At 46.2% G+C, this 15560-nt stretch overlaps 1 protein-coding gene across 1 annotated transcript in view; it reads right to left on the reverse strand.

Moving 5' to 3' along the window:
• The window catches only part of ARHGAP32 (Rho GTPase activating protein 32), a 267370-nt gene extending 266914 nt beyond the window's left edge, over positions 1-456 (reverse strand). The window contains exon 1 of the mRNA XM_067751560.1: positions 37-456. The gene's annotated coding sequence lies outside the window, so the exon portion shown is untranslated. The remainder of the gene's footprint in view (positions 1-36) is intronic.
• Positions 457-15560: the final 15104 nt, after the last annotated feature.

Here is a 15560-nt window from a genome sequence, read left to right on the forward strand (position 1 = left end):
CCGGCGCCCCCGGCCCTCCCGCGGCCCCCGCCTTACCGAGCCCCGCGGCCCCGCCGCGCTGCCGCGGCGTCGCTGCGCCCCGCTCGCCGCTCCGTGTCTGTCCTGCGGGGCGCCGGGCCCGACGCCCTCCTCCTCCTCCTCCTCGTCCTCGTCCTCGTCCTCTTCCTCGTCCCGGTCCTCGCCGCCGCCGAGCACCGCCCGCGCGCCGAGCCTAGCGCCTGGCCGCCCAGGGCAGCCGCGGGGGCTCGGCCGGGCGCCCCCCGCGCCAGCGCCTCATCCCGCCGCGTCGCCCCGTCAGGCTCGGGGGCGGGGACGCCGGGCTCCGGGCCGCGGCCTCGGAGTCCCCACCTCCGACACGCACCGCGCTCGCCCTCACCCGGCCGAGTCGGCCCCGGGGACGCGGTCCTCCGGCTCCAGGCCCCTCGCCCGCCGCCTTCGGGCCGCCCCCGCAGCGCCCCCGCCCCGCTCGCGGCGCGCGTGCCCGCCGGAGGCCCGCCGCTGGCCCGGCCTCCGCCTCCCGCGCTCCGCCTCCTCCAGCGCCCGCGACGCCCGCAGCGGGGAGAAGAGGCGCGCCGCCGCGGTCGCGGGCACGAGCACGCGCGAGGAGGGCGGGCGGAGCGCGCGCGCGGCCGAGGCCGGCGGGGGCGCGCCCGGGCCTCGCCTGCCGTTGTCCCGGGAGCGCACGTGCGCGGCGGGGGTGCTGCGAGAGGCGCGCGGCTCGGCCCACCCCCCCACCCCGAGGCTCTGGGGCCGGCGGGGCGCGGGAACGCGGCCCGGACGCCGGTTCGGGGGTTTGGGCGAGGTCTGCAGCTTCGGCTTCTGCACTGTGCTGCGGTGCAAAAACAGAACCTGCCGCAGCAGCAGCAGCAGCAGCAGCAGCAGCAGCAGCAGGAAGAGACTTCCTCCGAGACTATGGCAGTGACTCCTCTCCACTGCCAGCTGACCCCTGGGTACTGTCACCGCGCGGCGGAGGAGAGGGGGCGTTGCCGCAAGTCGGGAAGCTCCTCGTCTCTCCATCTCTTAAGCATTTTGGTGTAAAATCAACTCGCATCGGTTATTATTTGGAATCTGGGCCTAAAAGTTCCTTTGGTTGTCTTCTTCATTCAGAGTTATGGACCAGAAGATTGGAAGTGACCTGGCGGGGGAGAGGAAGGACAAGAAAGGGTGAAAGAGCAGCAACCCCCGAAGGTGCATGGCCAGGAGACAAGTGAACCCCTGCCCGTAGATGGCACTGCCCTTGCTTCTCCCCCTGCTCCTTTTGTTCAGCCTCTGAAGGCTGCGCAGCACTTCGACCTGCAACAAGCGTCTGTGTAACAGAACACATCTTGACATTCTCCCTTTTCTGTTTCGATCTTTTTCTTTTATATTTGTACCTTACCCTCCTTCTGACGCCTTTGGAATCTAAATGTTGGGGACGGGGTTAACCTACATAATTTAACCCAGTACCCAAACCCACCCTTGCCAAATACTGCATCATCTAATGTCACTGCAGAGATTCGGGTCCACTCAGCGTTTAGTCATTTCAGTGGGCGTCACTGAATATAAAACGTGGCCTTGACCACAGCAGAATTTCAAGGGCATGGACGTGAAGCAGGATTTCACCACATCCTGGAGAGAAATTAGGGAGTGAACATGCATAATAATCTCACTCTTGCCAACTTCAGTATAACCAGTATAATTTTGGTCTTTTTCTAAAGACCAAAATTCTAGATGTTTTCTAGCGGAGAAGGAGGGAAGGGATTGAATGAGGTTCCCATAGAAGCACAGGGTTGGACGGGAAAATTTAAAGATGTGTACTTTAAAGAAATGTATCCTGGTATGGTAGCCATCTACTTGAAACTGGTACGCTTAGGATCTGTAATGGTCTTAATGGGTACTTCCTAAGTGCTGGAAAAACAGCCAGGTGAATGAAGAAAACTAGAGACCTGCAGCTTCACACAAACACATAGTTTAAAAATTACTCTTTCTCCAAACTGCAGCGGTTCCATGGGTTCACCTTTTGGCCACAGAGAGCCATCTCTGCCAGAGAGAGAAGAGTATGCAGAGAGGGATTTAATAACTTGTGTTGTTCCCAGGGATTGGTGAGCATGAAACATAAAATCTCCTGTGATGTCAAAGGAGGTCAGGATGGGACATTTAACCAAGTCACCGTGAGAATGGAGTTTTGCCCAAGGCTTTCATCCCTTGGCTACTCTCAGCTAAGATAATGACATTCTGTATTCTTTCAGAAAGACTTCACATCCCAGAGTTTGGCCATCACACCGCCAAATTCAGCTGTACTGACCGAATTTTAAATGGTTTATGCTCAACTGGTGGAGAAGGTGAATAATACCTACAGGAACTGGAATCTCTACATACATTGAATGACACAAATACTCTATTCCAGGGTCTCAAAACATCTTGATAACTTTCCCCCCTTTGGTATTGTCTAGTTCAGAGAAAGAAGAAATGGATTCCTTCTGTGTATTCCAGATGTCAAGGGTGTTTGAGCGAGCTCAAGGGTGCTATGCTCCTTACTCTCGTTCTCAGCCAGCACTTCCCCTCCTTGGAAAGAAGCATCCAGGTAGCCTACAGATAAGTAGTTATTCTTGCTATACCTGCAGATAAACAGAAGGCTGTGATTTCTGGACAACTCTGCAGCCATCTGAACTTGGTGCTGCAGAGCCTGTATCCAATTGCCTCTGTCCTAATAACACCTTTAGTGATTCAATACATGTATTCCAATAATTGCAACATTCCCTAAAAACAGAAAAAGCCTGTCTGGATGTAAAACGGTAAATAACTGCATTTGTTATAGTTTGATTCAGTATTCTCAAGGTGAGTGGTCGGGGGGAGCCGGGGAGAAGGCAAATTCCCTCTGTCTCTGAAGCCGTCAGAGGCCTCCTCCTGGCCTCCTTTCTCGGCCTTGACACCGTCGTCTTCCTGACAGTAGCATCTGGGCTCACTCCTGGCATCTCAGATCTGTTGCACTGCAGTCCCCTCCAGGCACTGAAGCCGCGTCATGGTTCAGACAAGTCGAGCCAGCACAGAGGGCTGCCACAGAGAGGGCTGCCACAGAGACGACTGCATTGCTTGCCCAACCTTGAGTTTTAGAGAGAACCTGGAAATTTGAGCAAGGGAGAGAGAGAAAGCTTATTCTCATCCCCAGACTGAAGGCTCAACAGCTGACTTGAGAAAAATGAGTTGCTGAAAGCCATCCAGGCTTAAGAGAGAATTTTCCCAAAGTGACATTTGACATTGCCTTGTTTATTTATTTTCTTCCTGACCAAAGGGCCAGCTCCATGTTGTGTCCCCATTAAACAGGACAACAAAATAGATTTTTGAAAAAGGTGTGTTGTCTGTGTATAGCATCCTCCTAGCTAAGCTGGATGCACACGGAGTAGCCTCTCTAAACATTGAACCCTTTACCACAAGAAACTACTATTGGGCAACATCTTAGGAAGTGGTCAGTAGTGCTGAATCCCCAGGGCAGTCATTAAAATGATAAACTTCCCTCTTCTGTCCTCTCCCGGTCACATTTTGGTTCATTAACCTCTATCACAATAATTTAGAACTTTTGGCTGTTCTCCCACAAAGGTTTTTTTTTTCTTCCAGATGCTAAACCTTAACACCAGCTGTACCTATCTAATATCTGCTTTTGAATGTTTAGCCAGATACTAGCTCTACTGCTCTCTCCTCCACTGAGTCCTTCTCCACTTCCAGAATTCTAAATGTCCACTACCCCCAAGGCTCTGACCTTGGGCCTTTCCTCTTCTCTTTCCACCGCCCTCCCAAGGCAGTCTCTCCCAGCCCTTGCCCTTAAATAGCCTCCATTCACTGACGTATATCTTTAACCCTGACCTCTCGCCAGCGCTCTGGGCTCCTATACCCAGCTGCCTCCATGACCTCTCTATTTGAATATCTCAAACTTCATGTGTCCAAAGCAGAACACTGGACTTTCTGTATTAAAACCAGCACCCAAAATTGCTTCCTTCAAGTCTTCCCCATCTCAGGACAAAAACAACCCTTTCTCTCAAACACCACATTCATTTTAGCAGGAAATCCTTCCACTTCTACCTTCAAAACATATTCTGAATCCAATCTCTTCCCTCCCTCCTAACTGCTAACACCCACGTCTGCCCCCTACAATCTCTCCTCTGGGTGACTAAGTGGTCTCCTACCTCTATTCTTACCCATCCATGGTCCAGTCTCAACTCAGCAACCAGAGAATTTCTTTTAAAATATGAGTAAGAAGTCATTCTCTTCGCTCAAAACTCTTCAGTGCCCTGTGCTTCTAATAACGCTACAATAAAATCCAAAGTCCTTTCCCCAGCCTTGCAAATCCCTTCAGCCAACACTCACCTCTCCATTCACTCTGTTCCAGCTACGTGGTCTTTAAACCAGGGAGAACCACCTCTTCCTGGCCTTTTTTTTTTTTTTTTTTAATCTTTTGGCTGAGCTCGGCGGCACGTAGGATCTTATTCCCCCACCAGGGATCGAACCCGGGCCACCTGCATTGGAACGATGGAGTCTTAACCACTGGACCACCAGGGAAGTCCCTCTTCCTGGCTTTTAAATTAACCTTCTCAACTACTTTCTAAAATAGTTCTGCCTTCTCTGTCCCCTTCCTCTGCTATTTTTTTTTTAACAGCACTTATCAATGATTGTGTTTGTTTTTTTAAATTTATTTATTTATTTTTGGCTGCGTTGGGTCTTCATTCCTTTGTGCAGGCTTTCCCTAGTTGTAGCAAGTGGGGGCTACTCTTTGTTGTGGAGCACAGGCTCTAGAGTGCAGGCTCGGTAGTTGTGGAGCACGGGCTTTGTTGCTCCGTGGCATGTGGGAACTTCCCGGACCAGGGCTCGAACCCGTGTCCCCTGCATTGGCAGGCGGATTCTTAACCACTGCACCACCAGGAGAGTCCCCATGATTGTGTTTTGAAATTGATTATTTATTATTTGCCTCTCTCACTAAAATGAACATCCCACAGGGCAGGACTTTGTTTATTCACCATTGTATCCATGTTGCCTAATACATGAATAAATGGTACTGTCAGAATACAGGATCTGTATCCTCACTTATTTTCTGCCATTCTTTATTGCTATGGATGCATCTTTATTACAAGTGGGAACAAGCGCAAATTATAAAATTATATCATTTGCAATTCACTGCAAATCAAATCAAAACAAATTATACTGGAAATCTAAGATTATATAAAGATTCAATGGAGGGGGCATTAATGCATAATCTAATTTCTAAAAGGCAAAATCATAGTCTAACCTTGCAATTAGGTTTTGAAATGTAGAAGTTACATATCAAGAGGCACAGAAAATCAAAGGCAAATTAAATGAAGTGCCTTTTCACTTCCAACTGAAATAATCACCATGTTGAAAAGGAATGTGGTAAATTTAAGGAGAGGCTAGTTGTCCCTTTCATTTTTTACCTTGTCCCACTATGTAACCTTGAACAAGTCAATTAACATCTCTTTTTCCATCTGCAAAATGGGCCTACTCGATTTCTTCTTTAGTTGGGTATCATAAAAGTAGAATAATTTAATTATCATGGAAAAGTTTTGGAAGAAAGGAAATTTGGAAATTATCCATGATTATTATGTTTCCCAAACTTCTTTGTCTAATATTTTGAAATGAGGAAGAAATGAATGTATTTTTAAAATACAACTAAAGACTCATGACAATCACTCAACATTTCTAAATTGATCAGAAAAAAAGCATTCTGAGGTAGCAAAGCAAGATACAGTCACCTGAGTATATCACCCACTGTCTGAGCTCTACAGAATCCATTTTATAGTCAGATGTGAACTTAGACCAGGAAGTGAAAGGAATTGCATTGAAATGTAAGCTTTTGTAGAAGTATTAATTCCACTTCTTATCAAGCAAAATTATGTGGCGGCTCATGAAAGAATGAACAAAGAAGCAACTCAAACATTTCTATATATGAGATCCTTAAGGGGCAGCGAAATGTTTGGAAGGGGAATCAGGTCTCGGGGAGCTTTTGAAGCTGCATCTCTCAAGCAAACATGCTGCTTTATTTAAAATGTATGTTTAATTGAGGTGACTTGAAGGAAATTAAATCTCCCATTGGCGGCTGTGACAGTGGTGAGATGTCGCTACTCCTCATGAGAAAACACACACACACATGCACGCACACACAGTCACACACACTCACACATGTCACTCAAGCTCACACAATATTTCACTGTAAACACACCGCGTGCTCCAGCCCTCCCTCCCAGCTCTGGCTGAATCAGCACTCTTCTCAGCTGTGTGGTGATGCTCCCAGGCCCACAGGCTTTTGTGAGATCTAAAGAACTGAAGCCAGTGTTGAGGAAGTGCATGGGAAAGTGACTTGGGAAAGCTAGAGTTCAAAGGGAGGTCATTCAACTCCAGGGCTGCTTCTTCCCCAGGGTGCTCCCTGCAATTCCCCTCCCACGATTTTGTCTTTTATGGCTTCCAGTTTCCAGAACTTAATGCATCTCAGAAGGTCTAAACCATCTGTGTTTCCCTGCTATATTCAAAATACATGTTGGCTGAGAATGTACCTATGTTTCTGAACCTTAATGCAGTCAATGCTAAGTTTCCTGGGCAACTTGAGAGGAATAATCCAATATGCCATTTTACTGTTTTAAAACCACTTGCACTTGGCTTTGGAAGGTATTTTGTATTTAAATATGAATCATCCCTAAATACATTGGGGGTTAGGGATCATAATACATCAGACAAAACAATAAAACTACCCTATCAAAATATTATTTCCCTGTTCCCATCTCAATTTTTTCTCTTACGGATTTCATGCTGAAAACAAACAGCGTTACTCCTCAGAGTGATAAAAAAGGCCAGTCTCAAGCAAAGCTGATAACAGACTCAAACTTACCAGTTCCCTCCTTCTTTCCTGAGTCATGATCTAATTTTAAAAGTATTTCTCTTTAGTTCTTGATGAGTTTTAACAAAAAAGCAATGACAACCATCTTACTCATGGCAAAAAAAAAAAAAAAAACTTTGTTAAGGAGTACTACAGGGACTTCCCTGGTGATGCACTGGTTAAGAATCCGTCTGCCAATGCAGGGGACACGGGTTCGAGCCCTGGTCCGGGAAGACCCCACGTGCCACGGAGCAACTAAGCCCGTGCACCGCAACTACTGAGCCTGCGCTCTAGAGCCTGCGAGCCACAACTACTGAGCCCACGTGCTGCAACCACTGAAGCCCACGCGCCTAGAGCCTGTGCTCCACGACAAGAGAAGCCACCGCAATGAGAAGCCCGCACAGCGCAATGAAGAGTAGCCCCCGATCAACACAACTAGAGAGAAAGCCTGCCCACAGCAATGGAGACCCAACGCAGCCAAAAAAAAAAAAAGAATACTGCAACAGTGATAGAGAAGGTCAAGCAGCTGAGAAAGTTATACTTTAGGTAATTCAGAGTTTTCTGTGCTTTGTGATTCACCTTTTAGTAAAAGATCTAAGGTATTATCAACAGGTATGAGGCACTATTAACATTGAGAGAAACTGAGGCACAGAAAGATTCAAACCCTGCCTAAAATTCAACCTGTACTTGATCTCTTATTTTTGGCCACGCCATGCAGCATGCAGGATCTTAATTCCCTGACCAGGGATCGAACCTGTGCCCTCTGCAGTGGAAGTGGAAGCGTGGAGTCTTAACCACTGGACCGCCAGGGAAGTCCCTGTACTTGATCTTTATTATTCCTCTTTTTTAAAATAAACAGTTGATGATGGCCAGGTCACATAAAACTGACAAAAATGTTATTGAAGGATAATGTTATCTGTACGTTACAAGAGAGAGCCCAGCCAAACAGAAAAACCCCTGTCCACCCTTTATCCTCCTCTCTCCTACCAGAGGGGAGAAGACTGGGGGGTCCTTGCCCTTGCATTCCCACCACTGCCTCTGGTAACCATACCTGGTGCAGCTGACCATCACTCTTCCCAGAAGACAGCATCAAAAACAAATCCACCATCAGGTGCTGGGGTGCAAACTAAGTTCCAATATATAGGTTAACCAAACCATTGCCATTTCACTACCCAGTCCTTTCTTGGTTTTTTGATGGGCAAGTAAACCTCAGTAGGAGCAATCTTTCCATCCCAACCCATCCCTTAATTACTAGCCCTGCATCCAGGCTGGCTCTCACATCCCACGCCTCCCCAAATCATTCGGTACACTTTTGGGGAGAGAAAAGACCTCCACAATGTCACCTTGATACGACAATGGTGTCCTTTTACAAGGAAAACAAAGTCAACCTTCATGTTCTCCCTGAGCAGATCAGGAAATTTTGGTCTTTCTTTTTATCAAGGGAGAAAGATATCTTCAGGGAGATGTCTAAATCTTGGAATTCTTAATTAAGTTTTCATCTGTACGGTATCATGCTGGAGGCTGGGTAAAGAAAAGTGAACAGGGAGCCCTCTCCGTTTCTCAATGCTTAGAGTTTAAGCTGGATCAAATCAGCAAAGGCTAATCTATGGGCACACAGACATCAAACAGCTGTGCAAACACTGGACCGATGCATAAATTAAATACAAAAGTAAATAAAGTATTTACATTAAGTAAAAGTCATGCAGCTGCTGTTATTATTCTCCGCGAAGGCTCAGGAGGGAAGGAGGTACATTAGGCTACACAGATTTTATTTTTCTGTTGGGGATCGTGTCAGCAGGAAGGAGTGGAGAGGTCACAGATGGCCGGAGGAACAAAGACAAACTGTTATGTAACTGTCGTCCGCTGATGCACAGCCTCTAAACCGGGTCTTCAGACTGAAGTGACTTTGTTTCTCAGAAATTACTTTTATATAGCAGACTATGCTTCTAGGAGTTTATGTCAGGGAATCACTTTAAAGAGTCAGAGACCACCCTCGTGGGGCAATAACAGGAACCCAAGGAGGTGACCTGCACTGTCCTACCTCAAAGAATATCTTGCTCTTCTAGATGTGTCTGGGGTGAAATTAAAGAAGCTACCGTAGCCTACTGCCATTGGAGACTCTGCCTGCTAGCCCACACCGTGGAAATTTCCTGCCTTCTCTAGGCAGGAACTCGGGATGCAGCACAGCTTTATTTAGCCTGAATTCCTATACTCGACACCTGGATCATGAATGGAGACATGAATGATTGATAAATTACCAAGCTGCCCATGAATCTCTCCTTACTTGAGGAGGCGAAAGGAAGTATGGGCCTTGGTGCTTATGTTAAATTAAAATGGTATTGTTATTCAGGAACATTCTGGGGAGTGTCCTATATTTGAAAAAACAAAGATTTTTTAAAAAGATAAAACAATACAAACTCATTGTTTAAAAATTAGAATGGCAGAAAAAAACACAGGGGACGCTCCTGGTGGTGCAGTGGTTAAGAATCTGCCTGCCAATGCAGGGGACACGGGTTCAAGCCCTGGTCTGGGAAGATCCCACACACCGCGGAGCAACTAAGCCTGTGCGCCACAACTATTTAGCCTGAGCTCTAGAGCCCGCAAGACACAACTACTGAGCCCATGAGCCACAACTACTGAAGATTCTCTTGTTGTTGGATATTTCTAGGGTTGTGATTCTTTGCTCTAAACTGGCAGTGGCTGATGGGTCATCTTTGATGTTAAAAGTGTGTGCACATCATGGACCCATGAGAGTCTGAAGTCTTCCCTCACCTACTAGCTGATGCCTAGAATCCCATGCTCAGTGCCTCTGCCATTGGCTTAAGGATTTTGTCTAGTTAAAAAGTGAGACTGGGGCTTCCCTGGTGGCGCAGTGGTTAAGAATCTGCCTGGCAATGCTAGGGACATAGGTTCGAGCCCTGATCCGGGAAGATCCCACATGCCACGGAGCAACTACGTCCACACGCCACAACTACTGAGCCTGTGCTCTAGAGCCTGTGAGCCATGACTACTGAGCCCTCACGCCACAACTGCTGAAACCCACACACCTACAGCCCGTGCTCCACAAGAGAAGCCACTGCAATGAGAAGCCCTCGCACCACAACGAAGAGTAGCCCCCGCTCTCCGCAATTAGAGAAAGCCCATGCACAGCAATGAAGACCCAACACAGCCAAAAAAATAAATTAATTTAAAAAATAAATTAAAAAAAAAAGAATTTAGATACAATTAAAAAAAAAAGTGAGAGTGCCAGGAGAGGTGCTTCTTAAACGCTTTCCAACTTAAACCTCTCTTTGGGAATTCCTGAGAAGGACCTCAAAGCTGGGTTCCAGGCTCAGGCCTTAGCCCCAAGTTTTGACTGATCAAACCAGAAAAGTTCCAAAGTCCACTCAGGTTGTACTTTTTAATTGACTAAAATCCTTGAGCGGTTGGTAACACAGTTAATACCGCCTGGTACTAATTGCTACCTAAATTTAGTTTAGTATAGGAAATGCACTCAGTCTTGGCTTATTCCCTTAATACCTGATCCAGATACTCATTAATTTTATTCTCATATTTCTTATATTGTACATTTTTTGGTTTTCTGCAAATGTAAATCCATTTACCTTATAGTCTGTCTTCATTACTGCAAAGTCAGTGAATTAACCCGAGACCTTGCTTTTTATTTCACTTCCAAGCAGCATAACTATGATCAGTGATCTCCAGAATTCCGGTCTGGTGCATTCTGATCCCCACGGAGATGGTATAGTTCTTCTTATTCACATGTCCCAATCAGTGTGTCTCTGAGGTGTGTGATCAGAATATACTGGTTACTCTGTAAAAGGCAGAGCCTAAGGAGAAGTGAAGTTTCCTGTTTCTGTGCAACTGTGTGTATTTGCGTGTCAGCGAGTGTGTGTGTGTGTGTGTGTGTGTGTGTGTGTGTGTGTGAAAGAGAAAGAGTTATTTCTCATGAGAAGTGGCGTCCATCTCCAGAGACTGAGGGTCAGCAATGTCAAGGCCTGCCAGGTACTTAAGTGCTAATTGCTGCTGTTACTAAAGTTCTCTTTCCACCAGAGACTCACAGGGCAACCTTGGGGAAATGACTGAATGCTTCCATTCCTTCCATCTCACACCTGGACACCAAGGACAGTAATATTTTCTGACTCCTTCCATCACAAAGGCATAAGAATGAATTCATTTACAGTTGGGGTTTTGAGATTCAATGAAGATGTTAGTATTTCAGGCTCCTTTTATATCGTTTGGATTTTCACTCAACCATTGAGGAAGGACAACTTTGCTGGAGATGTTTCTTTTCTATACTGCTGTCTTGGGAAGGGTACCCAGTCGCTGAAGCTTCACAATTATAAGAAGAAAAAGAGAAAGAGATCATCACCACCCACCCACACATAGTTGGCATTTCAAGCTTTGAGCAGTTAATAACCACCTCCTTAGGTTGGAAGCTGTCTTGCTTACAATGCTGTTTTAAATGTTCTCACACACTCTACCAAGCCTACCCTCCTTCCTGAAAAGGCTCAGCACAGACCCACTTTTCAGCTTTGAAAAGCAAAAGAGTAGAATGGAGTTTGAAAGGAAATACAAAGGCTTTCATAATATGGAGTAAGGACCAAAGGCTCTAGCTCTAGAAGGTCAGTATTTTTAAGCAAATACTCCAGTTGTTTTTTACTGTTCTGTCTGTGTCAATTCACAGAGAGTTGGGGCTTAAAGTGTGGTTGGTCTGGATTCCCTTCCTCTGACGAGGGATTGAGGATGTAGTCACACCACTGGTAGATCCACAGGAAGGAGAACGGATGAAGGAGTCTTCCCCAGAGAATTGTGAGTAATGCCAAACAGAGACAGCATGCAGATACAGAGAGGCAAGGATCACAAGCCAGCCAAGGGAGCCTGAAGAGGAAGCCAGAGACCAGAGCAAGGGGCAGAGAGACAAGAGGACCAAGACAGGGAGCAGTGGGGTCGACAGCTAAAAGAGAGTCTGTTCTGACCTTGGGACTGAGGCAGGAGGTAGATGGGCGCCCCCCCCCCCGCCCCCAGGGTAAGCAGTTGGAGATTTATTCCCTGTGGACCAATACTCCAAGAGAATAGCAGGACAATAGAGGGAGGGGACTGGGCCCTGCCCAGATAGAAGATAAGAGACCACATATTTCTCATTCTCGAAGTCAAGGAGACCTTCCCAACTAGAAAGCTCCTTGGAGGTCAAAAGCGGAGTGATGTCAACTACCCACAGGCCTCTTCAGTGGAATCCATCTTGGCTGAGAGATGTGCACGCACACAGGGGAGGACCCTGAGATATACCAAATATGGACTCTGAACCAGGCAAAGCAAGATGACTGGCCAAAGGAAACACGGAAGAAATGCCCCATATAGGTGATTTAAACTACCATGAGGGCGCGACTCCCTCTCTGAGCCAGCCAGTGTGTCTAACCACACGTGCTGTACTCTTGTTTTCTCCTAATAAACGCTTTACTTGTTTCACTACTTTCCATCTTTGTGGGAATTCTTTTCTGCAAAGCTGAAGGGCCAGGGCCTTGTCACTGGTCACTGGTCTAGTGGCTAGGATTCGGTGCTCTCACTGCCACGACCCGACCTCAGTCTCTGGCCAGGAACCGAAACCCTGCTTCAAGCTGCTGCAGGCCGGGGCCACCCGAGGTCAGGATCAAGGCTTCTATCAGCTGGCTTTTCTTGGCTCATGAAGGTGGTGGGGGCGGGGGGGGGGGGGACGACTGGGTACCAAAGGGTGAAGGGGGACAGACACGCAAGGTGTAAACCAGTTGACCTGCAGCCCCTCAGGAGGCTCTGACCTTCAATGTTTATCGAGATGATAGCAAATACAATCGCTGGTGTAGAATCAGCACTTACTCTGCTCCACGCTATCCTGTGTACATTCATTAAAAATGTGATTAATATTTGCAACGACAATATCAAGTAGGTATCATGATCCCTGCTTTGCAGCCCAGAGAACTGAGACAGAGGTTAAATAATTTGCCTAAGACCACATAATACCCGGCAACACTATGGTTTAAAGGCGTATCCCCGTGTCATCAGAGCCCCAGTTCTTCTCAAACCTGAGATAACTAAAAATGCACGTTCCTCCTCCCTCCCAGATATTCTGACTCAACAGTTCCGGGGTGGGGCCTGGGAGTCTGCATTTTACCGTGCATCCCGGGGGGTGTTGACATGGGGACTCCAGTCCCCACGCCTGACATACCAAAATACTACCCCGCGCAGCAGCAAAGACCAGGAACAAGCATGCGGACAACAAGGGCGGAACTACATTGGTGGAAAAAATGTAAAGAGGTTTCACCTCATAGTCTCTGCGAGTCCTGATCGTCTGCTTATTTTTTCCCAAAACACGTGTTTCCCATCATGTGGAAATAACCAAGAGTAACCAACCTGGTAAGTAGAAGGATGGAGCTTCCTCATGTCCCACAGACCCTACTTCCTTGCTGCATCCTGGGTTTGGGCTGCAGACAGATCCCCCTGTGCATCCCTGGGACTGTGTTCAAAGCCCTGCAGGCGGCAACATTAGGCACAGTCACTGCTCAGATGTGAAAAATCCCATATCATTGGTTCTAACCAGAGTAGAAAGCTCTCAGCTACTCCAAAGACAGCTTTTAAACAAAAGGACTGCTTCTCACAATTACCCACCAAACAAAGCACGTTGATAAAAACCACTGCTAGTTTTCCCAACATCATTATCATGCACGAAACCGGCATTTCTCTTACTTTGGTTAAACTCTTGCACTCCTGAATCAAGCTGGGGCGGGGAGGGGCGAGAAATCCATCTTGTTCATGATGTTTCTCATCTCCCAGGGTCCCACCTTTAGGCCTGTAACTTTATTTTTACCTAGGTTTCCTTAAAGAGGTTGGGAGACTGGATTCCAGTGAAACCACAGGAGGCTATAACTAGTTTCTTTGCAATTTTCATCTCTTCTCCAAATAAGAGGAAAGGGGCCATTTGAATGACTCGTAATCTACATCAGCTGGAAATGTTCTTGAGGGTTTGTTTATTTCGTCTCAAAATCTCCTAAGTATTCTCTCTCCTTTCTTAGCTGCCCTTCCACTCCTGTGTGTCTGAACTAGCCTTTGTGGCCTCCACTGCAGGCCGAGGGCCAAGGCAAAAACAGATTCTTTTCATCTATTCAAGTGTGATCTGGGCCAGACAAGCCTGCTCCACAGGCCAAAAGCACGGGAAAGTATTCTGCATTCAGCTTTTAGCTCCACAGAGTCTATAGCAGGGGCCCTGCCCTTGGCAAGGCCACAGCGGTGACAAGGACCATTTGGCAGACATGGGAAAGCTGTTTGTTTGGCCCCTTCCCTTCACCTGGATGGGGTACCCTGGTAGAAAGAGCAGCAGGAATGGTACATCCTGTTCCTACCACTTTCTCTAAGTACACGTCCAACCTTAAAAAAAAAGGAAAAAAAACCTTCTTTTACCTCCAAAAGCAGCAATTTTTTTTTTTTGAGATGCCAGGTAAATTTAGAGAGCGTTACAGTTGCTTATATGGAGTTGATTAATATAACAATAATAAAGCTGGTATGTTAGCATGTGAGTATCAGCAGAGCTCCCGACCTGTCTTCAACACACAGAGGAGTCAATGTTTGAGGTATGATTAATAGGAGAAGAGAACTAAGTGAAAATAGAGATTGAGCTATTTAAGGAGACCTTTCCTAAAAACACGCTTTCTCTCTAGTGCCTTCAAAAACGGCACCTCAAACTAAGTATGATAATGTTATACAAAACAAGGGTGCCCACTATTCCATTTATTATTCAACAGTGTTCTAAATGTGCTTTATGAAAATAAGAATTACAAATATTGGCAAGGGAGCAGCAAAATTATCATGATTTGATTATAATATAGTATATCTAAAAAACTAAAAAAAACTTTTAGAAATAATATAAGAATTCAGTAAGATGGGAGGTTATCCAATAAATACACATTTTTATTATGGATATTATTTTATTGAGATATAATTGACATAAAACATTAGTTTCAGATGTACAAAATAATGATCTGATATTTATATATATTGTGAAATGTTGACCACAATAAGTCTAGTTAACACCCATCACCATACATAGTTGCAATTTTTTTTTTTTGGTGTGTGATGAGAAAGTTTTTGTCTTTTAATTGTCATATTTAGACTATTTACATGATCAGGTGGCTTAAAAAAACCTTTTAATTGGGGCTTCCCTGGTGGCGCAGTAGTTGAGAGTCCACTTGCGGATGCGGGGGACATGGGTTCGTGCCCCGGTCCGGGAGGATCCCACATGCCGCGGAGCGGCTGGGCCCGTGAGCCATGGCCGCTGAGCCTGCGCGTCCGGAGCCTGTGCTCCACAACGGGAGAGGCCACAGCAGTGAGAGGTCCGCGTACCACAAAAAAACAAAAACAAAACCTTTTTATTGTAAAGTATAGCTCACTTTCAGTAAAGTAAGGCATAATTATAGAACATACCCTGCACATACACTTTCTTTTATTCCAAAAGTTAACCAGTTAGAAAATAAAAATGGAAACAACTCCCATTAACAACAAAAACATAAATTACCCAAGAATAAACTGAACACAAAATGTATAGTACCTAAATGAAGAAAACTAAGCAAAGTAAAAAAAAGGCTAGTTCTTGGATAGTAAATCTCAGTACCGTAAGGATGTCAATTCTCCCCAAAAGAATCTATAAATGAAATGAATTCCATTCAAAAGCTCAACAAGA

The sequence above is a fragment of the Pseudorca crassidens genome, chromosome 9 (assembly GCF_039906515.1).
Source record: "Pseudorca crassidens isolate mPseCra1 chromosome 9, mPseCra1.hap1, whole genome shotgun sequence".
In the NCBI taxonomy this organism is placed as follows: Eukaryota; Metazoa; Chordata; class Mammalia; order Artiodactyla; family Delphinidae; genus Pseudorca; species Pseudorca crassidens.